We start from the raw sequence: 26,986 nt of genomic DNA on the forward strand, positions 1-26,986 counted from the left end.
GAGAACTGACAAGGTCAGTTAGATAGCTAAGTAAAGTTGATAGAGCCAAGTAAGGGTTTTTAGGAAAGTTAGGTATGTGATTGAGCCCATTGGCCAAGATTTTCCTAATCTTTATATTGTCAATGATTCTAAGATCACAAGTAGAAACATGAAGACCGTATGTATCAAAGTCTTTGCAATATGTGGTATATAGACTGCAAGTACATTCTGGAACAGATTCAAGCCGAAGAAAATCATTACTATAAACTAAGTTTTTTACAGTTTGTTGATATGACCAGCCAATGAGAACATTATCTAGCAGTTTATGATTGCCAGAAAGATGGTCAAAGCACTCACAAAAAATTGCTTTACGTTGTATCCAATCGAGAAGTACATTATGGAAGAGACAGTGTATGTAGATAAAGCTTTGGTTTGGAGCAACTTTGTTGAGAATCCTTCGTCCACAAGGCCTCATGGTAACCTACAATTCAAGGGTTACATTTCAAGAAAATTCCTAATGGGAGAATTTATGCCTCTTCCCCTAGTAAAGCTAGGAGATTTTCGTCGGTTGAAGAAAGAGCTAGGTGTTCAAAAAGAAGTAAAAGAGTTAGGGGTAGTGAGAGAATTAGGTCTTGTCAGAGCAGGAGAGTCATCTTCCTCAATATAGGGTTTGAGTAAGCTAGTGATAATTTTTACACCTTTGTAGTTAGCATAAGTGGTAAGGTATATTCCAGGTTCATCAAATTTCAGTTCCTTTAAGATGTCTAGCATTAATCCACGAAAAATGTTAAAGGCAATATGAGAAATTACAATCTGTTTAGCTTGGCTGCCCAACCAGAAGCAAATAAGGGAGAGGTAAAAATCAACTTGGTTTTCTGGGAAGAGTAGGTCCAAATGGTTGAGAATAAACCAGATGGCATGATCAAACCACATGATGCTAGATTCGCAAGAGGCCTTAGGGTCAAGAAATCTGCAAGCACATGTAACATAGGGTCGAAAGACGTTCCAAATGGATTCTGTATAGAAGTCCGGGTTACTTTTAGAAAACTCCATGTTCCCTTTCGTATGGATATAGAAGCCACTATTAGAAGGGCACTTAGAATGGTCAATGATATTGAGGTTGAAGGGTGCTTTAATAAGTTCTCCTTTGTCAAGAAGCTGCCCACCTTTTAAGATCCTGAGTCTGCAGACCTCGGCTGTAGATGCAGGGAGGTTGGCAAGGTAAACCCAAGTTTCACTCAAAATAGGTGCTTTGTTGGGCAGGACCCAAAGCTGATGGTCCACTCCAAAAGACTCGATCTCAATCTGTCTAACAGGTAAGAAGGAAAAAACTTTTGAGATTTTTGGCACCATTTCTAAAAGGTTTGAATCATTGGGGAACAAAGAGTATTCTGAAATTCTTTGACTGCTTCAAGAGTTGCACTATCCCTACAAAAGATACCACCAGTTTGAGGGATCGTAGGGGTAGCTAGGGTACTAACAAAAGATGGATTGAGGCCGCATAGCTTCCTCAAAAAGTTAGACAAATCAGTCCTAGAGGAAGAGAATAGTGCAAGCTCCTGTTGGTATTGTAGAGAGAGAATAGGAAGTTGGGCAATGTACTAAAAGATCAAATTCACACCTTCCTTGGAGTCCTTATCTAATGTAGCCAAAACTTTAACCCAATCATAAAAAGATAATATGTGTAAGATAGACATTTTCTTGTCTAAGGTAAGAGCCAAGTCCCATATTAATTGAGATGAATCCAAACTGTTAATACATTTGAGGACAAGAGACGTGGCCACAGAGAGAGGTTCAAAAGTCAATTTCAATCCTTGTGAGAGAGCAAGGGATTGCAATACATCAAAAAGGTTAAGTGAGGTTACAGTTACTTACAAAAGTAAGTAATATAATCCTTGGCCTTTCTAGCAAGGAAGGGTCTGGTTCTAATTGCCAGAGCTTTTTTTGTTTTATGGCCTTTTAGGTACAACTTATCTGCTCGAGAATCTTTGTGTGATTCTCATGGCTATGTTTTATACTCATGTGGGCTGTCATTCTAAAAGGTTTGTGGTCCTGAAAGGCAATAAATATGATTAGTAACTGTAGATTGGGCTTGCAAACCTTAAACCGGTAAGTCAAAGACTATAGTAGCCGTGAGCACGGGACCAAAAACATAGTCTAAGAAGGACCACCTAACACCAATCAACCAAAAATTTACAGACTGTGGGTTCAACTTAGAGCTAAGTTTTTGCATTTTTTTCCACAGCCAGCATCCCGGTTTTTTTTCCAAAAAACCTTATGTATAGGATGTGTGTAGTTGTTCTGTTATAGATAATAAGACATAATTAAACTTATCAAAAGACAGTTGGCTTTTAAACAAAGGACATGATAAGTACAAAACAATTCAGTTTAGAATCAATTTTGTACAATGATTGTAGGAATGAAGCATCATTCCAATATATAGTTTAATAAAAGAACTTCCCAAGCAATAAGTATGTGTAATCGAGTGTTAGACGGCTTGCTAGCCAAAAAAAACCTTCCAAGATAAGATAGAGTCCTTACCTGCATCCATCCAAACAAAACAACAAATATGTTAGCCTTGGATGTGTTTTACAAGTATCAATGGACTATACCAATTGTATCCATGTCCATCTTACAAACTTTTTAAAAAAACTTACAAGCTAAGTCCATATTTATGAAAAATGTTTTCTCTTTTTTTTTTACAAAAATCCCAAAGTTTTCAGTAAAGTAGTATCATTTTGATTAGAAGGCCATTACCCCTTCTAATCCAACTATCTGAATCCCCCCCCCTTTTTTTTTTTTATCAGTTATGTCAGTTCCATCAAAAGAAGTTTTTCTTACAAAAGTTCCATTTTAGAGTTCTTGTATAGTATCAAGCCTCTTTAAGTTTGTTTTTAGGTCAAATACCCATCTTGGTAAATGGACTCCAAATTATCCAACAATCTGTACTCACTTTTCTTAAGCACTCCAAGTAGCACGGAGCCTTGATAAAAGCCAAGCCTTGAGCCGAATCCAAAAAATACACCATGCTTAACATCAATATCCAAAGCTGCAAAAAGGAGTAACATCCGCCCAAGAGAATGCAGAAACTATAATGTTAACCCGAAGTAAATACCAAGTATTGCAATATTGTGCAATCGGGCCCAACAAGCCTAAGAACCCATAATAGTGCGCAGTAAGACAACAAGGCACCATTACCTATGTATGTACCACAACTAACCTAAAACAGTGCACATTAGGATAGAAACACACCATCACCCATGTATGTACCCATAGCCAATCAATATGCGAGGCCTATCAAGGCTTCTCTATGATAGTGCTAAAAAACCTATGTAAAAGCGACAGTAGCAAGTAAATCACAAGGTTTTTTTATGCTCATTAAGCTCCCCGAAGCATGTCTAGTAACTGCCGACAGAGTACTCGGCATGCTACGTAAAGTGACAACACAATCCCCTTAAAAAATCCAATGTTTGACATAGAGCAGTCCTCCAAAATAAAAACCAGTTTTCAAAGATTTTCAACGGCAACAGCCGGTACCTCATGCCCCCAAAAAAAATCTACAGTAATCACGACGTTTAACAGCGATCCTACCAGTGGAAGGGAACACAGCACGTTAAAATACCATTACAATATATGTTTTTTCCATCCAAACAAGGACCTTAACCATGTTATGTTTATACAGAGCTGCAACCTCATAAAGCACCACATTAGCTACAGCGCCACTATCATAATGAAATTGCCCTTTAAACCAGTAGATATCGCAAGAAAAACCAGTACGTGCCATAACTACAACAGCATGTTGTTGTTTAATCACGGCCCTATTTGCTACACCATGTAGTAACACCATAATGAGTATGGTCAGATTAGTTCAACGTAGAAATGTACATCATTCATGCCATCAAAAAACATCATCTCATACACTCCTAGACTAACCAGGTTCCCAACCAGGAGTGGTTTATGTAGAGAAGAAAACAATATTACGAACTACCATACCAAAACAGGCTGCACCGTAAAGAAACACAGTGCATTAGCACCCCCCCCCCCTTTTTTTTAAATAATCACCAGTCTGTAAAATATATATGCAAGGGAGGAGAAGCCAACCTCAGTCACCTGAGTTGCAAGCTCCATTCTTCACAGTATCACAGCAACTTAATGTCAACAGAATAATCAACCAAAAGCTAAGTGAGGGGCAAAGATCCGCCCTCACCTCTTTAAATAGAGGAAGGAGCATGGTCTTCCGGTCAATGTGATGAACAAATCGCCAGAATGTAGAGATCCCCACAACTACAGCGAGGCCGCCAATAGGTAGAATGCAAGAGCTATTCATGGCGCCTTCACGGCAAGTATCGGCAGTAAAACCGCCTTGCTTTGTAAAAAGCCCTTTTCCCAGAAGGGGTAATATCCACGGTGGCCACCAAATGTGGTGAAGCTTAGGCTAATGCTCTTTAGGTATTAAAATGTGTGTGTGTGTGTTTGTGTGTGTCTTTAGGCAAAATCATCGAGAGAGACATGAGGAAAATCACCAATGATGAGGTGGTTTGTGTGTGTGTATATGTGTGTGTGTGTGTGTGTGTGTGTGTGTGTGTGTGTGTGTGTGTGTGTGTGTGTGTGTGTTGCTAGTGAATTTGATAGACTTCAAAGTGATGTGCGTGTGTGTCTTTTGTAACTGTAGAGCTCTTTCTTAAGGAAGCTCCCTCCATGGTCGATTCGTGGCTGTGTTGTAAATAAAGGAGGGTAAGTTTGTGAGAGAAGGAAGACTTGCATGATGATCTAGTTTGGGGGGGGAGAGAGAGAGAGAGAGAGAGAGAGAGAGAGAGAGAGAGATTAAATACTTGGAAAACTATGATTTAATAGAGGTTTTTATTAAGATAAAAAGGTATTTGCATAAAATAACACCGAAAATGCTCTATGATGTATAGGTTCTTCTAGCTTCATAATTTATTATTAAAGATAAATTCCAAAATTTGAAGATAAGATTACATCAAACCTAGGTTTTTTTGTGCACTACAAGTCACGATACTCCCAACTAGAAAGATTTGATGCATGCCCTCAGAAGACCGGGTTGGTTGAAGATAATAGTGATGCCAAAAAAATTGTTGACATGAGGAGAGTTAATTGAAGCTAGGAAATTTAGTAGATAAGATTAATTGGCACATACAAGTAATTGCATCAAGACTCTGGATGACTCCCAATTTACCAAACGTTTGGAAGTCAGTAACTCAACAAACTTTTGAGATAAGTACAACCACTAAAACCAATATTAAATAAGAGTTTAAAAAGATATATAGCACGATAGAGTCTAGGATAAATTTGTCTGGTAAGCTTGCAGACAATCAATGGTTATCAGGAGGCGAGACATCTGGAGAAATCTCTAGGTTCAAACAAGAAGAGTCCTATGAAAGAGACAATTGGTTTTACTGTGACTAGCCAACAAGCTACCGTACTACTACGTTGAGCAATCTTGAAAGGAGAACATAAGAACCACAGAGAGTACAATGAGTACTAACATAAAGAATGTTAGCAATCAATGGAGCGACCGGTTTTATGATTTATTACACTTCATGATGGGACTTTCGGTACTGGTGGTTGAAAATCAACAAAGAAGGGGCGATATGTGAAACATGGGATTAGTCCCCCCTTTCCACTAGCTAGCAAACCCATGTCTCCAAGTGCACCTAACTACTTATGTCATCTCTTTCCAAAGGACCTGAAATAGACATTCTTTCAACATTTTCGAGATAGTTCTTAAGATCATGAGCTTCCTTCCGCTCCAAAGGCACCATACACGTAACTAGGTGTGGGGGAGGGGGGCACAAACAGACTATCAACTATGACCCTACCCTTCCACTTGTTGGCAATTCCCTAAGGCCAAACCACACCTAACTATGTGTGTATTGCCTTCCTCATAGAATCTCAATTTGTTATGGTAAGTCACATCGTGGGTCTAAGGGGAATTTGTTTACAATCTGTTATGCTTAATAAAAAGATGTGTGTGTGTGAGAGAGAGAGAGAACCCCGCCACCGACGGGAAGTGCTACTAGTGTATGTATATTCATGTGTGTATGTAATCCATGTGTATTAATGTAATGACCTTTTGTTTGAAAGATTTTGCATGCAGATAGTTGTGCAATATAGACATGTAGGAGAGAAATTTGGGAGAAGGTGTTTACTTCAATTTTAGGCAATGTCGAGGGTTTGTAGGAATGGCAAGGGAGTAGAAACTTCACTCTAACTTTAGATGTCATTGAAGATAAATAAACAGAGATCATACAATTTTTATATTGGGACTAATCAACCATTTCATCAATCAACATATAATAATGTCAAGTTCATGTTAGAAAAGGAAGTAGAGAGATTAACATTAGACCAAAGTTATGCTCAAAGTAGTTTGTAATAGGGAGATGAATAAAAGGGTCTGCATATAGTAGGAAAGAAAGAGAGGTTAGTTAACCTTCCAAGCAAAAAAACAACGATGGCATAAAAAACTACATAGTTATGGATGCATGTGTGTGTGTGTGTGTGTGTGTGGAGAGAGAGTGCTATCATCAAATAAGGATAGTGAATGAAGATATGAGGGCCGAAGGCTCAATACGGAAGAATAGGTCTTGGCTGCAGAGGCAGGACTAGAGAAAGTAAAAGGGGGGGGAGGAGGGCACTGGTGTAGCCCACTCTTTGTGAGCAGCAGTCGGAGGCAAAGGAACAGACGGACTAGCACGCAAGTCGCACTATCACATTGGAGCATTGTTGGAACTTGGAAGCAGGCCAGGCGGCTGGCCCTCCGCTATAGGCATAATATATTTGAGGGACGCAAGACCAGGAGGTCTTTTATGGTTGCTGCTGGGTGTAAAAATCATAGTTACCTAGAATGGGAAATCGGAACGGGGAACGGGAACGGCAACATGCATGAAATGCCATTCCTTGTTACAGATACTCATGTCCAAAACACGGAACGGGGATTCGGAATGGGAACGGGGAACGGAGAACATGAGGTCAAGATGGCTGAGCAGTTAGGGGCAATGAAAACACTGACTATGGCCTTAATGGCGTGTAAACCACTGTGTAGTACTCATGGCTATACAGGCCACAGCAGGGGCCATGTGAGCAGATTGTCATGGGGACTCCCGAGAAGACGCAAGGATGTGAATGGGTTTGTGTTCTCAAGGTAGTCATTGGGAGATGAAGGCAAAAAGGCGTTGCTGTAGTTTGTCCTACAATTTTCCTTTTTCCTTAGAGAGCAACATTAAGAAGGTGCACTAACGACAATACCTAGCTTTAATGCAAATGGGTAGACACCATGGAGCTGCGTGAGAGGGGTTAACGACACAAGCTGCAGCTCTTGCAGAAGGCATTGACGGTAACCTAGGGCAAAGGATCTCCGTGCTTCTATTGACCCCTTTGCTCTACACAGGTGGAAGTGGACAGAATTTAAAGAGGGTGGACAATCAGTGAACTTTGAATCCTTTTTCAGATTCCGAGATGCTCCGAAGGCTTTGGCTTTCATTCAGCAGTTTGATATAGCCTTCTCTGGAGGACATTACTTAAAGCACTCCAAGATTAGGAGGGCAGCATCGGTTTTAAAGGGAAATGCACGAACTTGGTGGTCCACTCTTCTTTTGAGGAAAGAAGCTCCGACCAAGTGGTTGAAGTTCAAACGGCTCTTTATTTCTTCTTGGTTGACCCAAGAATACGAACGAGATGTGAGAACCGCTTGGAACTATCTTCGGATGACCAAGGGTGACACTTTGGACGCATATTCTGAGAGGTTTTGGGATTCTTTTCTACCGACTCTTCGTTTAAGGTGGTCACTTTTAAAGAATAGATTGAGCGGTTTTCCTGCGAACTCCCTACATAGATTTGAGATTTCTACCTTGAACAAAAGTCTGAGTCTATACAACAACTAATGGAACATGCTAAGTGGGGATTCTCGATACATTCGGGTAATTTGACCTACCCCACTGATGAAGTTTTGACTCAGAAGACCAGATAGACCTCGACCAACGGTAATAGAAAGAAGAACTACTGTCACAAACTGGTGACGTGGCAACCCTTTAAGTTGTCAAGTGACGAGGGGACCCCGGGGGGACAAGACAATTAAAGCAAGCGGCTACTGCCGTGGCTGGCGTACGGAATTCCGTAAATAACACTGACTGTATAAACCTCTGCAATTCGCGCTGACAGCCGTATGACCTGCCGGAAATTACGCTGGATGAAAGATTTTTAAGGAATTGCTTTTGGGACATAAAGATTTTGAGTTAAAAGATTTTGGGGCTATGCTTTTGGGCATCCCTTGTACCAATAAATAAGTGGGCTAGGCCTCATTACTAAGAGCATCTGGACACAGAGTCTGAGAGTGAGCGTCTGCCTACTCTCTTGTACTTTGAACACAGATCAATATAAAAAGAAATACCGAAAGGGGCGCTAGTCTTTGGGCCCAATACCTCTGGGCACGGAACTACGCCGGGCCGTGTTCTCTTTGTGAACTGTTTTGGAAGTGAATCTTTGTTGTGTCATGGTAGAATCTTGACTTGGGGTGTCCAAGTTTGTTATAGTGGTATCAAAGCGCGGTCGATTTCTCATCACCTGGGAAATCCGATCCTTTTCTCGCGACAGTTATGGATTCCAACAAGAGTCAGTCGACTTCTTCTGCATCTGCTAATGCGGGAGGAGATCACGAAGAAGATTTACATAATCAAACAGAGGAAGAGTACGGGCCTCCTCGACCTACTTAGTTCGAACTTGAAGAGATGGAACGTCGACAGCAGGTTGACGAGGCAACAAAGCAGATGATTAAAATGCGAAGGATCCGAAATTTGCAAAATTTTTGTCTCGGCAATCCATCGCAGAAGTGCACACCTAGTGGTAGAAAGCAACAGAACCACCCAGGATGTTTACAGAGCAAGAATTACAAGAGGTGGTTCAGACACAGATAAGTCAGCTTTTGGACGCAGACAACAAATCCGAAAAGCAAGAGAAAAGGCACAAGAAAGGGACCGACTCCCCGAGTTATTTGGGTCGTCAATCTTCTTTTGCATCGGCAAGAAAGTAAAAGAAGCGTGTACGATTTGAAGGACTACCCAATTCTTCTTCTTCTTCTTCTTCTTCTGACAGTTCTTCTAGCTCTTCTAACTCGAGTGACGAAGACAGAGAAGGCAAAAAGCGAAGCAAAAAGAAAAGCTTTGGAAAGGGAAAGAAAAAGGAAAAGAAGTCCAGATTCTGCCCAGTTTCTGACAGTTCTACAGAGGAGTCATCCTCAGACAGGTTGGACTCCGACGATCACATGTTTTATGCAAAGAAGAAGCATTTTTATAGAGCCAACCAATATGAATTTCTCGAAGATAAAAGCAAGAAAGTAAAAGAATTCAAAGAAGGTTGACAGTCGATTAAGTTCGAATCCTTTTCTGGGTTTCGAGATGCTCCGAGGGCTTTGGCCTTCTTTCAACAGTTTGACATAGCTTTCTCTGGAGGGCATTACTTAGAGCACTCCAAGATTAGGAGAGCTACATCTTTCAAGGGAAATGCTCGAACATGGTGATCCACTCTTCTTTTGAGGAAGGAAGCTCCAGTTAAATGGTTGAAGTTCAAAAGACTCTTTATTTCTTCTTGGCTGACTCGGGAGTACAAACGAGATATACGAACTGCTTGAAATCATTTTCAGATGACCAAGGGAGATTCTTTGGATGCTTATTGCGAGAAATTTTGGAACTCTTTTCTACCGATTTAAGGAACAGATTGAGCAGTTTTTCTGCGGACTCCCTACAAACATTCGAGACTACTGCCTAGAACAAAAGTCTAATTCTATTCAAGAATTGATGGATCATGTGAAACGGGGTTTTGCGATACATTCGGGAAATTTGACCTACCCCACTGATGAGATCTTGACTTAGAGAACCCAATAGACCTCTCACAATGAAAGTAGAAAGAAAAAGAGTTTCCAAGAAAAGAAAGACAAGGATACATGACCCCGACTTACTCTTCTGGAGACGGCCAATTATATCAGAGAAGGGAAGTGTTTTGGATACGGGGAACATGGGCACATCTCTGCGAAGTGCCCCAAAAAGGCACAACAAGAACAACATGAAGACAAGCCAGAGAGTTCGAGAGCAGCAGAGGAACGTGGCAGAAAAGGCAAGATGAAAGCAGGACTGGTTCCAGATTGCATGGGTACTGATCCAAGCACGATTGATGAAACTACAGAACTTTGCCGAGCTTGGGGCAAAGTGAAATATTAAGAAGCCCTCACTTTCTTTGATGGAGGAGCCAAGGCCAACTTCATTTCACCTGAATTGGCACCGCGGCTTGAGATTACACCCGATCAGATGGGACCACCAGCATCGGCAGTTCTAGCGGCACCCGGACGGGACATAGCCATTACACCTGTCATTGGCAAACTTCGGTTGCACTGTTAGGGGTATTTGGGGCATGAGGACTTTTACATAATGCCCTTAGAAGGTTGTGACGTCCTCCTTGGAGTCCCTTGGTACCATAAGAATAACGCCGTGGTCGATTATCGGACAAAGAAAGCGACTTTGATAAATGAAAAGGGCCGAAAAATTGTACTTGATGTGAAACTAAAGGGCGAGTCTGTTCCTATTGTATCGGCTTCGGCCGTTTTCAAACTAATGAAATTCAGTCTGTATGTTTATTCGATCTATTTGAAAGAGTTAAATGATGAACACATAACGAACATGTCTGAACTTGATAAAGAACGCCAAGATTTTCTCCACACTCATGCCGATTACTTTTCTGAGGGCCTGCCAGGCGAGTTGCCACCATCTCGTCCTGAGGATCACGTTATTGATCAGATACCTGGAAGCACACCACCGAACCGGCCACCTTACCGTGTTAGCCAAGCCCAAAATGAAGAGATTATGAACCAAGTGAAAGACCTTCTGGAAAAGGGTCTTATCTAGCCGAGTACTTCACCCTACTGCTCTCCGGTGTTGTTGGTTTTAAAGAAAGACGGATCTTGGAGAATGTGCATTGATTACAGAGCTCTCAATAAAATCACCATCACGAACAGATTTCCGATTTCAAGGATCGATGATATTCTTGACCGACTACTACAGGGATCCCGTGTTTCAGTAGGATTGATTTGAAAAGCGGATATCATCATATCAGAATCGCGCCGGGAGATGTCTACAATATAGCCTTTCAGACGAACTTCGGTTTATATGAATTTCTGGTGATGCCTTTTAGCCTTACCAATGCTGCAACGACTTTCAACCGAATGATGGATAGGATTTTTAGAGAGTACAGATCTTTTGTTGGCACTTTCTTTGATGACATTATAGTCTTCTCCAAGGATGAGGCGGAACATAGACACCATTTGCTACAGGTCTTTCAGGCATTGCGAGATCACAAGTTAGTTATCAATGCCAAAAAGAGTGAATTTCTCTTGCCGGAGATACACTTTTTTGGACAAATCGTCTCAGCAGCAAGAGTATAGATGGACTCTACCAAGATTGACACCATACGTGATTGGCCCGATTTGAAGAATGTTCATGAAGTTAGAAGCCTCTTGGGCTTAGGTTCTTACTACTGGCGGTTCATTTGAAAGTTTGCAAAGGTCACTTCCCCTTTGCACGTTCTGACACAGAAAGAAGTCCCTTTCTCGTGGGGACCCACAGAGGTGACTGCCTTTCAGACTTTGAAAGAGAAATTGACTACGGACCAATATTAACTATATATTGTGATGCTTGCGGTCGTAGTCTGGGTGCGGTGTTAATGCAAGAAGGCCATGTCATTGCCTATGAGAGCCGATTGTTTTCAAGGCCGGAATTGACAGCACAAATTTATGAGAGTGCTTTTGACGGTTATCCATGCTCTTACTCAGTGGCGACATTACCTACCCAGAGCCGATTTTACGGTCTTCACTGATCATCAAAGTTAACGCTACTTCTTGTCACAGAAGCAGCGTTCAGAAAAGCAAATGCGGTGGGCTAACATCTTGTCACAGTTTCACTTCTAGATTGTCCATACATAGGGACAAAAGAACTTAGTGGCAGATGCTTTGTCCCGGAAGCCGTTAGTCTTAGCTATCTCCGCGATTCACCATAGAAGCTTCGAGGACATGATCGCGGGATGGCTACTTGATGAAGAAAACGATGTTCTGCGTTACACAGCATTGAGGGAAAAGGTTCCGAGTGAATGCCATTGTCCACCTTTTACGTGTTACCGCGGCATTGACACCACTTTGAAAGGTGTGTAGCGTTACTTCTTTTGGCCGAGACTCAAGAAGGATGTGGACAGCTTTGTACACAGTTGCTTTGTATGCCAGAAGGTCAACTTTGACAGGCATAAAGCACAGGGATTGTTACAGCCTTTACCCATTCCCACCCGCCCCTAGGAAAGTATTGCTATGGATTTCATTTTTTATCTCGCGAAGACACAGAGTGGGCATGATGGCATTTGGACTGTCATCGATAGATTTAGCAAGCAAGCTCACTTCGTTCCAGTGAAGAAAACAGTCAAGCCGGATCATTTAGGGGGACTGTTCATTTCATACATTTTCAGATTACATGGCATGCCTGAGACAATAGTCTCTAACAAAGATCCCCGATTCACGAGTTTGTTTTGGAAGGCTATTTGGGAGAACATTGGCACACGGTTGCAATTCTCGTCATCTTTCCACCCGCAGACAAGAAGACTCAATGGAAAAAAAATTTGCCCTTGGTGGAATTTGCCTACAATAACATGATCCACTCTTTGACAGGGAAGGCACCATTTGAGATTATTGAAGGTGCTACGAAGGTTCCACCCTTCCTTAGCACAAAAGATAAGATTTTCGAAGCCGACCAGTACACAAGGGACTTGGACACTGCTTTTGCCAAAGTTCGGGAGGCTTTAGAAAAATCTCAGGAAAGACACAAGAAGGCAGCAGATCGACACCGTCACGATTTGAAATCAAAGGAAGGCGATTGGGTGCTCTTACGTTTTGAGAAGGCACTGGCTTTTTCCAAAGCTTAGCATGAGATACTATGGACCTTTCCAGATAAAAGAAAAGATAAATCATGTCTTTTTTAGATGGAAGATTCACAATGCTTTTTATGAAAGTGTCTCAAGGTAGGACCAATACATACGTACGGTACTGATCCATACGGACGTTCCGTACACAATGTATTGTGTACGTACGGATCGTACCGTACGTGCATCATTTTACTTTTTAAAAAATTTGGGGATTTTTCCACCCGTTTGTATTCGCTTGAGGCCCATATGTTCATGCGTGACCAAAATTTGCCTACCTTAGGCCCGAATCCCAAAACGCTTAAATTTTAAGAAACCAGAGACTTACTGTACGAACCAGAGAACAGAGAAACTCTTACAGAGAGTGAGAAAAAGCTCTGCACAGGCTTACACAGGGAAGGTAAGTGCCTCTTTCCCTCTCTGGTGTGTGTTGCTCTCTACCCCACGCTCGTCTGAGCTTCCCTCTCGCGTTTCCCTCCGTCTCTCTCTCTCTCACACACACTTTTTGTTCCCGTGATTCTTGCTCAATGCTCTTGAATCTTGCAACAGGAGCAAGAATGCCGAAGCCGACCAATCCCTGTTGGAAGGAACACACAACTGTCATCCGTATTGTCAACACTCCAACTCAAAAGGGTTCCGGTTGTCGCGAATGGTCATGCAGGTATTGTGGTTTCTCGCTCACAAGTACAATCACACGTGTTGTGAGGCATTTGATAGGGATTAAGTGCACAAACAACTGTAGTGCGTGCAAGAAAGTGCCCAAAGCTGTGAACGATAAGCTAATTGCTGATAACTTTCCAGAAGAGTTGGCAACAGACTCTTTTAAAGGGACTCAGCAGACATAGGATGCGCTGCAAGATGCTCTTCTTGGAGAGTTTGGTGTACAGGGAGATGACATTCTTGAGTCTCAGTCCACACCTATGGGACAGCCATCTGGTAGTAGAAAGAGAGCACGGATCATCGGAGTAGACGAGGATGAAGAGGACAGTGATGTGCATGCGTCGAGGCAGACTACTTTGCCTTCACGGGTGAATTCCCAATCTTGGGTAAAAGGAGCGGCAGAGAGTGGCTGAGATGGAGATTGCTCGCACTCTAATCAAGTGCAACATTAGCTTCAATGTCTTGAGAACTGATCAGTGGAAGAGGATGGTTAGAGCCATTGCACAGGTTGTTGCGACAGATTCTTGGTCAGGACTTGAGTACAAGAAGATGCGCACCACTATGCTTGACGAGCAGAAAGCCTTGATAGACAAGGCATTGGTCCCAGTAAAGGCAAGTTGGCAGCAGTTTGGTTGCACTATTATTTCCGATGGCTGGAGTGATATACGCAGGCACCATATCATCAACATTCTTGTCTCCTCTTGCCTTGGTACCTATTTCTTACGCGCTGTGATGCCGGGAAAGCAGGAGAGAAGATTACAGCAGAGTTCATTTACAAGCATATCAAGAAAGCCATTGAGGATGTGGGTAAAGATAATGTGGTACAGGTGGTTACAAACAATGCATCCAACTGTGTAGCAATGGGGAAAATGGTGTCGGTTGAGTTTCCAGGTATTGTTTGGACTCCTTGTGCAGCCCATTGTCTAGATTTGCTCATGGAGGATATAGGGAAACTACCTTGGGTGCAGCCCACAGTGACTGATGCTACTCGGATTACTACATTTTTCCGAAAGAAGCATCAAGCTTTAGCCATATTTTGCAGCCACAGTGCTCTTGACATGGTGAGGCCATCCAAGACCAGATTTGCATATATGTACATAGTTTTGCAGAGACTCTTGAAGTTGAGGGATCCACTTCTCCAAACTGTTGTGGACCCAAAGTGGAGAGAGATGCATGATTCACAAAATGAGAAATGCAAAGCCATTCAGAGACGGGTGCTAGATGATGCATTGTGGACTGAAGTGCAGAGTTTGACAGTGGCGTTGCAGCCCATTTACATGTTGCTGCGGGTCACCGACATGGAGGGATCCACATTGGGTTTGGTTTATCACCTCTTCATGCAAATGAAGGTGCATAAAATGGCTTGCCAATCCTTGTCACAAGATCGGTAAGCTGAGCTTAATACTTAAATACATTATACTATTAATCTCTACTTGTAATTTCCTGAGTCCTGACCATGTTTGCTTGGGTTTTATGCAGTCGAGCTGATGTCCTAGCTCGATGGGAGTTTATGAGTCGTCCCATTCATGGGATGGCTGCAATACTCTATCCTTTCGACCCCAGAGTTGTTTCATGAGAGTAGTATCTTGGCCCTGAAGGACAAGTACATCAACCGCATGTTTAGCATTGAGGAGCAGTTGCAGATACATGCGGAGATGAGTAGTTTCATGAATAACTTGGGGCCGTCATTCACACGAGCAATGGTGCTACGTCCAGAGGCCACCAAGCTTCCTCTCACATGGTGGCAAAACTATGGTAGACAGGGCCTTTCACATCTCACTACTATTGCTCTACGCTTGCTCTCACAGGTATGATTTTGACACACAGAGGTCACTGTTGGCTGACTTCAAGTTTGATGGTATTGATGCTACCATTGCACTTGCCATTGTAGGATTGCTCAGCAGGCGCTTGTGAGCGCAATTGGAGTGCCTACTCCTTGATTCATACGAAAATCCGCAATCGGCTGAGCACTTCACAGCTAGAGAAGCTAGTATATTGTAGGGCCAACATGAGGCTTGTACATTCCTACCATGCTTTGGGGACACTCAAGCAGGTTTGTTAAGCTTTGTTCTCATTGCTCAATGTAGTATTAGTATGTATAATGTTGTATACAAGTCAGTGGTCACAGTTGTTTATACTTTGAAGTTTGAATGTTGAATAGGCTGACCCTACAAAAGTGAAGTTGATGGATGATCCGACTACAGAGACGTTGGATCAGCAGATTCAGAACGAGCAGGAGGATATTCTTCGCATGCTCCATAGGGAGTTGGAGAGTGTGGATAGGTGTGCGACTAGATCACGCGCACGTGCTTACAGTATTCCACTCCGTGAGAGAGCTGCAGATCCAGGGATTGCAAGGCGGTAGATGATTCGCAAGGGGAAATTGCCTATTCGTACACCTCGGCGACGTGCGAATGAGGCAGTTCCTCTCATTCACACTCAGGAGGAAAAGGAGGATTTTGATCCAGACTTGCAGGCACCTTGCCCAGCAATGGTAGAGCCAGAGTATGATGAGGGCAATGTCTTGACTGATGGAGACATGTCTTCTTCAGTTTCCTCATCCTCTGCCTCTGATGATGAGTTTTGAGGTCACCATTTGCTAGACATTTTAGTTGGCAGCAGCCAACTAGTTATTTTCATTTGATGTATGCTTTTTTAGGAGCTATCTTGACTATTGACTCCACATTTGTGATTTGTGACCTGTAGCTGAGTCCTGACAGCTGTTGTCAGTTGTGACATTCACATTAGTATGGACTCTGTTTGTTAAATGTTCATTGTCTTGTGACTGTCCAGTTGTCTTAACTCATAATTGTCTTGCTCTTTTGATGTCATGACTCATGATAGCAGTCTATAAGTGACGAGTCTAATAGGTAAACATGTACACCGTACAAGTTCAAACTTCAGTGCCCGCAGGCGCATATCGCACGTCAGGTATGCGATTCTTGAGTCTCTAGCTGTTGTATATAGAATTTAGACATAATCAAAGTTGTAAAACATCAAATTGACAAATTCTATAGCTTTGTCTCTGAAACTGACAGTTATTTTTGTGGTTTCTACTCTTTTTTACCAATGCCACGTATTTTCCGTACATAAAAAATTTACCCATACGGGACTATGTACAGTACGTACTTCCACGTACCGTACAACACGTATGGTTCCACCTTGAAGTCTCTTGAAGCCTTTTAAAGGCGATGTGCCCGATGATGGGGAGCTAGATGAGCAACCCGAGGTGGAGAAAAGCGAGGAGATACTCGTTTTAGAACAGATATTGGCACACAAAGTTAGAAAGATTAAAGGTAAAGTGATTAGGCGATTCTTGGTTAAATTCAAGAACTATCCTGCATTGGATGCGAAGTGGATGGAGGAGGAGGACCTAGCAGATACTCCTCAGATTTTGGAACTTTACCTTGAAGCATTCAGTTTAGCATAGTCTACTCCGATAGAACCCCGATTTCAACATGGGTGAATCTAGTGTAGCGGGCTTGTACAAGAGGGGAGTCACTCTGCTCCTATGTCAACAGATTACCCCGATTTCGATATAGAGTCACTGATGTCCCTTTGGGTTTCAAGGATACTGTTGGGCTGACAATATTCTGTTGTATGACTTTATGAACTGGAATTCCCAAAAATGAAACTGATTGATTTGTACTTGACTTGTTTGAGTGCAGGAACAGAAAGGTGAAATGACTGCAGCATTTCGGTCTCATAAATCTCTATAGACATGATTGCAATAAGGATTAGTTAATCGGGCATCTGTGATGTCCCAACTAAATCTAGATGAGATTACTAAATATGTTGCTGATTAATCACGGTCTGAGATTTGAAATGAATTTGAATGTGATTTGTCATGTGATGTCCTGTGATGTGACTGTCGATTTGTACAAGTGCTAGATGTGTTGTGTCTAGTGCGTCGGTACTAACAGTCAGAGTCTGCTAAGACAGTTTATGGCCTCTGTCTGTTTTGCAGGCATAATCGAGGGCGATTACAATTCTTTCAAGAGGGGGATTGTAACAGACTTGGACACTCCAAGTCAAGAATCAACCCAGCAGCACCAAATAACCACTTCAAAACAATTCACAGATCACAATAGATTTGCACTGGCTCGGCGGAGTTCCGTGCCTAGAGATATTGGCCCCAAAGATTGGCGCCCCTTTCGGTATTTCCTTTTATATTAATCAATCATCAAAGTACAAGAGAGCGGTTAGGGTTTCACTCTCAGACTCTGCGTCCAAATGCTCTGAGAAGTGAGGCCCTCACCACTAATTTAAAGGTTACAAGGGATGCCCAAAAGCAAAGCCCCAAAAGCTTCAAAGCAAAAGCAAATTCTCTCTCTCTCTCAATGAGAGTCAGTAAAAAGCAAGTTCTCTTTTTCTCTTTCTTTCTCCCAAATCAAAGCGAAAAACTGAGATTTGCGTCGCTCAAAATTTCCCAAAAAAAAATTTAAAAAAAAATAATTCCGCCTCCACGATTTTTGGAAATTAGGGTTTTTGGCAGAAATTAGGGTTTGCAGGAATTTTAGGGTTTCTAGCAGAAATTAGGGTTTCTGCTATCCGCCACACTTTGTGACATACCCCCTCTTGAAAGCATTGTAACGACCGCGATTACGCCGACAAAAGCCATAAACCGTCTTAGCAGACACTGACTGTTAGTACCTACGTACTAGGAAAAAGCCTCTCCTTTCCCTTTTTCTTTCGCAGGCGTGCCTTCTCAAAAGTAAGAGCACCCAATCATCCTTCTTCAATTTCAAGTCGTGACGATGGCGATCCGCTACCTTTTTCTGTCATTCTTGAGACTCCTGTAAAGTCTCGCGAACCTTGGCAAAAGCCGTATCCAAATCTCGCGAATATTCATCCACTTCCAATATCTAATCTTTCGTGCTCAGGAAGGATGGAACCTTCGCAGCACTTTCAACAATCTCACATGGCGTCTTCCCCGTCGAAGAGTGTATCGTGTTATTGTAGGCAAATTCCACCAAAGGTAAGTTCTTTTCCCATTGAGTCTTCTGATAAAATCACTGAATTGGCAATCTCAAATTGCCCGTCAATCTCCAAGTGGAACGATGACGAGAACTGCAACCGCGTGCCAATGTTCTCCCAAATTGCCTTCCTAAACCAACTCATAAATCTGGGGTCTCTGTCGGAGACAATCGTCTCAGACGTGCCATGTAATCGGAAAATCATCGTGATCATTCTGTATTCTCGCGAGATCAAAAAAAAATGAAATCCATTTCAATATTTTCCCAGGGGCGGGTGAGTATGGGTAAAGGCTGTAACAATCCCTGTGCTTTATGCCTGTCAAACTTGACCTTCTGGCATACCAAGCAACTGCGCACAAACTCTTCCACATCCTTCTTGAGTCATGGCCAAAAGAAGTATCTCTCTACTCCTTTCATGGTGGTAGCAATGCCGCGGTGACCCGTAAAAGGTGGACAGTGGCAATCAGTCATAACCTTTTCCCTCAACGGCTGTGTAACGCACAACATAGTCTTTTTCATCCAGTAGGCTTCCCGAAGGGAGTATCCAGCTACTATCTCCCCATCCCGTATCCGTGTGAAAATATCTGCAAAATTTGTATCTGTGGCACACTGATCGACCATATCCTCGAAGCTCCTAAATATGATGTATCGCGGAAATAGCCAGAACCAAAGGTTTCCGAGACAAAGCATCTGCCACCACATTCTTTTGTCCCTGCACATGGACAATCTCGAAGTGGAACTATGACAAGATGTTCACCCACCGCATCTACTTTTCCGAAAGCTGCTTCTGTGACAAGAAGTAGCGCAAACTCTGATGGTCTGTAAAGACAGTAAAATCCGCTCCGAGTAGGTAATGCCGCCACTGAGTAAGAGCATGGATAACCGCCAAAAGCTCTTTCTCATAGATCTGTGTTGTCATCTCCGGCCTAGAGAACAAATGGCTCTCGTAAGCTATGACATGGCCTTCTTGCATTAAGACCGCACCCAGACTACGACCACAAGCATCACAATATACTTCAAATGACTTCTGCAAGTCCGGCAAAGTCAAAATAAGTCCCGTAGTCAATTTCTCTTTCAATGTCCGAAAGGCAGTCACCTCTGTGGGTCCCCACGAGAAAGGTACTCCTTTCTGTGTCAAGGTATGCAAAGGGGAAGCAACCTCTGCAAACTTTCATATGAACCGCCTATAGTACGAACACAGTCCCAAGAAGCTTCTAGCTTCATGGACATTCCGGCCAATCACGGATAGTCTCTATCTTGGCCGGGTCCATTTGCATTCCTGTTGCTGACACAATGTGTCCCAAAAAGTGTATCTCTGGTAGGAAAAAATTCACTTTTCTTTGCATTAATCACTAACGTGTGATCTCGTAATGCCTGAAAGACTTGAAGCAGATGATCTCTATGTTCTGCCTCATTCTTGGAGAAAACAATGATGTCGTCAAAGAAAGTGCCAACAAATAGCCTGTACTCTCGAAAAATCCTATCCATCATCCGGTTAAATGTCGCAGGAGCATTGGTTAAGCCAAAAGGCATCACCAAAAACTCAAATAACCCAAAAGTCGTCCGAAAAGCTGTCTTGTAGACGTCTCCCGGTGCTATTCCGATCTGATGATATCCACTCTTCAAGTCAATCCTGCTAAAGCACGAGGATCCCTGTAACCTGTCGAGTATATCATCGATCCTAGGAATCGGAAATCTGTTCTTGATGGTGATTTTGTTGAGAGCTCTATAATCGATGCACATTCTCCAAGATCCGTCTTTCTTCAAAACCAACAACACTTGAGAGCAATACGGTGAAGTACTAGGCTGGACAAGACCCTTTTCCAAGAGGTCTTACACTTGGTTCATAATCTCTTCGTTCTGTGCTCGGCTCACACGGTAGGGTGGCCGGTTCGGTGGCGTGCTTCCAGGTATCAGATCAATGGTTTGATCTTCAGGCCCTCTGAAAAGCAATCGGCATGAGTGTGGAGAAAAATCTTGGCGTTCTTTTGATCAGGTCAAAACATATTCAACCTTTATCCAGTGTTCAGTTCTCTTCCAAAAGAATGAGTAAGAAACTGAAGTTCATCAAGTACAATCTCTAAGCCCTTCATTTATCAAAGTCGCTTTCTCGGCCCGGTAGTCAACCACGGCGTAGTTCTTGTGGTACCAAGGGATCCTGAGTAGAACGTCACTCACGTGCCCTGAACACCCCTGTCATTGCAAACAAAGTTTGCCAATGCTAGTTGTAATGGCAACATCCCATCCGGGTGCCAGTCGAACTACCTCCGCCTGTGGCGTCAGTCTATCGGACGTAGTTCCAAATCGAGCCGCCAATTCCAAGTGAAAAGAAGTTGGCCTTGGCTCCTTCAAAAGAGCTTCCTGATCCTTCACTTTGCCCCAAAAAAAAGCGGCAAAGTTTATACTTTCATTCATTTGATTCGGTGCAAGTCCCACGCCATGTGGTACCAGTTCTGCTTTTCTATCTGCCTTTTCTGCCACATTCCTCAGCTGCTCTCAAACTCTTAGGCCTGTCGTCGTCTTTATCATTCTATTCTTTCTGTGCCTTTTTTAGGGCCACTTCGCGGAGATATGTCCATGTTCCCCGCATCCAAAGCACTTCCCCTCTCTGATGAAGCGAGCTCTCTCCTCAGGAGTAAGCTTGGGTCGTGCATCCTTTTTTTTCTCTGGGTTGCTCTTTTTCATTCTACTTTCATTCCCAAAAGTCTGTTCGGCTCGTTGTGTCATGGCCTCATATGTGGGGTAGGTCAGACTGCCAGAGTGAATGGCAAAGCCCCGCTTCGCATGACTCATCAACTCCTGAATAGAAGCTGACTTTTGTTCCAAGCAGTGATCTCGGATCTCTGTAGGTAGACTCAAGGTAAACCGCTCAATCTGTTCTCTGAACGAGATCTTCTTGAATGAAGAGGCGGGTAGAAAAGAGTTCCAGAATCTTTCACAATAAGCATTGATTGTATCTTTCTTGGTCATCCGAAGATGGTTCCAAGCAGCTCGTACATCTCGTTCATATTCTTGCGTCAACCAAGAAGAAATAAAAAGCTTCTTAAATTTCAACCATTTAACTGGCGCACTCTTGTTAAAAGAAGCGTGGACCACCAAGTACAAGCATTCCCCTTAAGGTAAGAGGTAGCTCTCTGAATCTTGGAGTGCTCTGAATAGCGTCCTTCCGCGAAAGCGATGTCAAACTGCTGAATAAAAGACAAAGCCTTCGAAGCATTTGAGTATCCTAAAAAGTATCAAACTTGATCGAGTGGCCACCTTTAACTCTCGGACTTTCTTGCTTTTTTCTTCGAGAAAGTCATACTGGTTGGCTTTGTAAAAATTCTTCTTGTTCGCATAAAACTTTCCGTCATCGGAATCTGAGCTGTCTGTAGACGAGTCCTCAAAAGAACTATCAGTCTCTGGGCAAGATGTAGCCTTCTTCTTGCCCTTTCCGAAGCTTTGTTTCTTGCTTCGCTTTTTACCTTTTCTGTCTTCTTCGCTCGAATCTGAAGAGCTAGAAGAACTGTCAGAAGAAGAAGAAGAAGAAGAAGAATTGGGTACTCCTTCAAATCGAACACGCTTCTTTTGTTTCTTTGCCTTGTCAAATGTCGACCGACGACCCAAATATCCCGGGAAGTCAGTACCTTTCTTCTGCTTTTTGCCGTGCTTTTTGTCTTTCTTTTGCACGTCGAAAAGCTGAGCAATCCGTGCATCAACCACGTTCTCCAGTTCCTTCTCCGTATATTTCTTGAAGGCAAAAGGTTTCTTGAGAGCGGGTTTCGGGAGTGGTGTTGTGGTTCTCTGCCACTCCATCTGTACCTCTTCCAAAGAGGTCTGGTTCATATATTTTGCCATCTTCGGGTCCTTGGAAAAATTGAGCATCATCTTTGTTGCATCGCCGATCAACTGGCGACACTCCATCTCTCGCCGCTCTGCCTAAGTAGGCCAAGGCGGGCCGTACTCTCTGCCGGAATCTTCCTTGTGATCCTTGCCCGCATCTCCAAATGCAGAGGGAGTCGACTGATCATTGCCTGAAGCCATAGGTGCCGCGGAAAAAAAAATTCGGGGATCGGATTTCACGTAGAAGAGAAATCGGCCGTGCTCTGATACCACTGTAACAGACTTGGACACTCCAAGTCAAGAATCAACCGCAACAGCACCAAATAACCACTTCAAAACAATTCACAGATCACAATAGATTTGCACTGGCCCGGCGAAGTTCCGTGCCTAGAGATATTGGCCCCAAAGACTGGCACCCCTTTCGGTATTTCTTTTTATATTAATCAATCATCAAAGTACAAGAAAGCGGTTAGGGTTTCACTCTCACACTCTGCGTCCAGATGCTCTGAGAAGTGAGGCCCTCACCACTAATTTAAAGGTTACAAGGGATGCCCAAAAGCAGAGCCCCAAAAGCTTCAAAGCAAAAGCAGATTCTCTCTCTCTCTCAATGAGAGTCGGTAAAAAGCAAGTTCTCTTTTTCTCTTTCTTTCTCCCAAATCAAAGCGAAAAGCTGAGATTTGCGTCGCTCAAAATTTCCCAAAAAAATAATAATAATAATAAATAAATAAATATTCCGCCTCCGTGATTTCCGGAAATTAGGGTTTTTGGTAGAGATTAGGGTTTGCAGGAATTTTAGGGTTTCTGGCAAAAATTAGGGTTTCTGCTATCCGCCACGTCATCACTTTGTGACAGGGGTATGTCACAAATGGTGACGTGGCAACCCTATAAGTTGTCCCAACTTATGGCCAAAAGTGACGAGGGGACCCTGGGGACACGAGAATTGAAGCAACCGACTGTTGACGTGGCTGGCGTATGGAATTCCACAAATAACGCCGACTGTACGGACCTCTGCAATTTGCGTACAACCTGCCGAAAATTACACTCGCTGTTTTTAGCAGCTTTTGGATGAAAGATTTTTAAGGAATTGCTTTTGGGTTTTGAGTTAAAAGATTTTGGGGCTATGCTTTTGGGCATCCCTTGTACTAATAAGTAAGTGGGCTAGGCGTCATTACTAGAGCATCTGGACGTAGAGTCTGAGAGTGAGCAACTGCCTACTCTCTTGTACTTTGCACACAGATTAATATAAAAAGAAATACCAAAAGGGACGTCAGTCTTTGGGGCCACTACCTTTGGGCACGGAACTACGCCGGGCCGTGCTGTCTTTGTGAACTGTTTTGGAAGTGAATCTCTGTTGTGTCGCGGTAGAATCTTGACTTGGGGTGTCCAAGTTTGTTACAACTCCAAAAAAACAAAGATGCACGACCCCGATTGACTGCGGAATAACAAGTCGATTATCTCAAAGAGGGGAAGTGTTTTGGTTGCGGGGAACAAGGGCACATCTCCGCAAAGTGCCCTAAAAAGGCACGACGAGGAGAAACTGAAGAAAGGCCTGAGAGTTCAAGAGCAGTGGAGAAGCGTGGCAGCAAAGGCAAGATGAGAGCAGGACTGGTACCGGATTGCATGGGAATCGACCCAAGCCAGATGAATGAAAGTACCGAACTTTGCCGTGCATGGGGCAAAGTAAAAGATCAGGAAGCCCTCATTTTCTTTGATGGAGGAGCCAAGGCCAACTTCATTTCACCTGAATTGGCGGCTCGACTCCAGATTACGCCCGACAGGATGGGGCCACCGGCGGAGGCACTTCTAGCGGCGCTCATACGGGACGTAGCCATTACACCTGTCACTGACAAACTTCGTTTGCATTGTCAAGGGTATTTAGGGCACGAGGAGAAGGGTGTGACGTCCTCCTAGGAATCCCTTGGTATCACAAAAAAAACGCCGTGGTCGACTATCACGCCAAGAAAGCAACTTTGATAAATGAAAAGGGCAAGAAAATTGTTCTCGATGTAAATTGAAGGGAGAGTTTGTCCCTATTATATCGACTTCGGCCATTTCAAAATTAATGAAGTCCATTCTTTTTGTTCACTCGATTTATTTTAAAGGATTGAATGATGAACATCGAACGAACATGTTTGAATTGGACAAAGAACAACAAGTATTTATGCACACACATGCTGACTGCTTCTCAGAAGACCTACCAAGCAAGTTATCTCCATCTCGTCCTGAGGACCACATTATTGATCTGATCACTAGAACCACACCACCGAACCGGCCACCCTACCGTGTTAGCCGAGCCCAGAATGAAGAAATTATGAACCAAGTGAAAGACCTTGAAAAAGGTCTCGTTCAGCCTAGTACTTCACCTATTGTTCTCCGGTTCTCCCAGTACTAAAGAAAGACGGATCTTGGAGAATGTGCATTGACTATAGAGCTCTCAATAAAATCACCATCAAGAACAGATTCCTGATTCCAAGGATCAATGATATTCTTGATAGACTTCAGGGATCCTCTTGTTTCAGCAAGATTGATTTGAAAAGCGGATATCAACAGATCAGAATCATTGTCACAAGACGGGCACCACGTGCCAATAAAAAAGAACAGACTGAACAAACTTTTAGCACTTCAATAACAACTAAACTGAAAGAGAGAGAGACTGACACGCGACACGGAGTGGCGGAATTCCACCCCAGAGAGTATTGGCCCCGAACCTTGGCGCCCTTTTGGGTATTTCTTTATATTGCATCAACACAGTACAAGCCGGTACTCCAGACTCTGCACCTTCTCCAAGAAGCATGCCAGAGAATGAGCCCTAGCCTCATATTTAAAGGCCCTTGGCCTAACAAGTAGTTTACATGAAAAGCTTCTGGTCCAAAAGCAAAGCCAAAAAGTTGCCAACGTAAATCACGGAAATCCGTACAGCTTGCCATGTCATCATGCTAGCGCAATTTTCAAAAATCTGCCACGTTGTTGAAATTTTAGGGTTAGGGTTTTCAAAATTAGGGTTTGCAGGTTTTAGGGTTAGGGTTTCAAAAATTAGGGTTTGCAGGTTTTAGGGTTAGGGTTTCCAGAATTAGGGTTTCAGCAGTTAGGGTTTTCGGCAAAAATTAGGGTTAGGGTTTTCTGCTGGGGCAACCACGTCATCACTTTGTGACACTTCTTCTCTTACTTGTTCTTCTTAGGGTTTAGGCCCCTCGGCCACATCTGTAAGTTGGCTCCGTTCTTCAGTAGGTCGACACGTCAACAGTTTGTTACATCTCCCCTTCTTGAAAGAGAGTAATCGTCCTCGATTACAGCATATCTGCAAAACAACTCAAGTTAGCTCAAAAATTTCCGAGGGTCATTCCGAGGGACAATCAATTTGCTCTTTTTATTAAGGAGTTAGCCTCTCCTTTCTGCTCTTTTGATCAAGGAGTTAGCTTCTCCTTTCAGCTGTTTTGATCAAGGCGTTAGCTTCTCCTTTCTGCTCTTTTGATCAAGGAGCTAGCTTCTCCTTTCGTCTAGATCGGAACTCTTGATATTCCGGCGTAGTAAAATTAGTCATCACACCCAAACCATATTGATCTTCCACGGGTGTCTTGATGCATTAAAATTACATACCCAGGCAATCTCATCCAATTAGGAATATTCAGTAGTTGGCACATCACAATGCAACACAAATGCTTACATATGCATGTTACAAGACATAGAAACATAAAGCCGCCGATGAACACTCCCCCCGCAAATAACCATACAGGTCCGGGCCATGAGTTGTTCAACGACTCCCTATCACTCCTCCCGCAAATAACCTAAAAAGGTCCAGGCCATGAGATATAGAGGCCTTTTACAACCAAACGCCCCCCAGACCGCAGCCTGCGTCGTTTGGAGGTGTTGAGAGTAACTACTGCTCAGACTTCTTAATACTCCTCCCGCATAACCATCCAGGTCCGGGCCATGAGTAACAACAACAATACTCCCCCCGTAAAATAACCACAAGGGTCCGGGCCATGAGTAAAAACATCACTTTTCAATCATTCAATACTCCCCCCGCAAATAACCACAAGGGTCCGGGCCATGAGTATGAACAAGCATTCTCAAACATAATTTCTCACTACTCTCGGGAGTAAAATCACCAATCATTGAAACCAGTATCAAACAAGAGTCAAACAATTCAAATCGGCACCAAAACAGGTTCAAAACAGATACCATCCATTTCAAACAAATTCCAAACACGATCACCAAACAAGATCAAACAGAACTCAAACTTAAAAAGCAATCTCGACATCAGCCGCGCTCAAAAAGTCGACTGACTTTCCATCTTGAAACCTACACCAAAAATTAGGGTTAGGTTCCTTCCATGAGGTCGTAGCCGAGCACAGCATGGTCCATCAGCTCTTGGACAGACAGTGTTTCTTTGGCGGCGATGGTAGTCCCAAGAGATAGCAATCACACCGAACCTCCAAGGTTATCTGATTGTGAAGAGACATCTACTGGGAGATGTCGAGAAACTTCAAGTTATAATCTCCTAGGGTTTCATGGCAAGCATTTCAGGATACCCCACTCTACCAGAAATTGCACTCCGAAGGAAGATGTCAGAAACCATATAACTT

General features: G+C 43.1%; 1 long non-coding RNA gene across 1 annotated transcript in view; it reads right to left on the reverse strand.

Moving 5' to 3' along the window:
* Positions 1-2,349: 2,349 nt before the first annotated feature.
* LOC147429538 (uncharacterized) overlaps positions 2,350-26,986 on the reverse strand; it is a 73,901-nt gene continuing 49,264 nt past the window's right edge. The window contains exon 2 of the long non-coding RNA XR_015185877.1: positions 2,350-2,520. This is a non-coding gene — a long non-coding RNA (uncharacterized LOC147429538). The remainder of the gene's footprint in view (positions 2,521-26,986) is intronic.

Source organism: Adiantum capillus-veneris, chromosome 22, assembly GCF_014529385.1.
Source record: "Adiantum capillus-veneris isolate H3 chromosome 22, ASM1452938v2, whole genome shotgun sequence".
NCBI classification, from domain to species: domain Eukaryota; kingdom Viridiplantae; phylum Streptophyta; class Polypodiopsida; order Polypodiales; family Pteridaceae; genus Adiantum; species Adiantum capillus-veneris.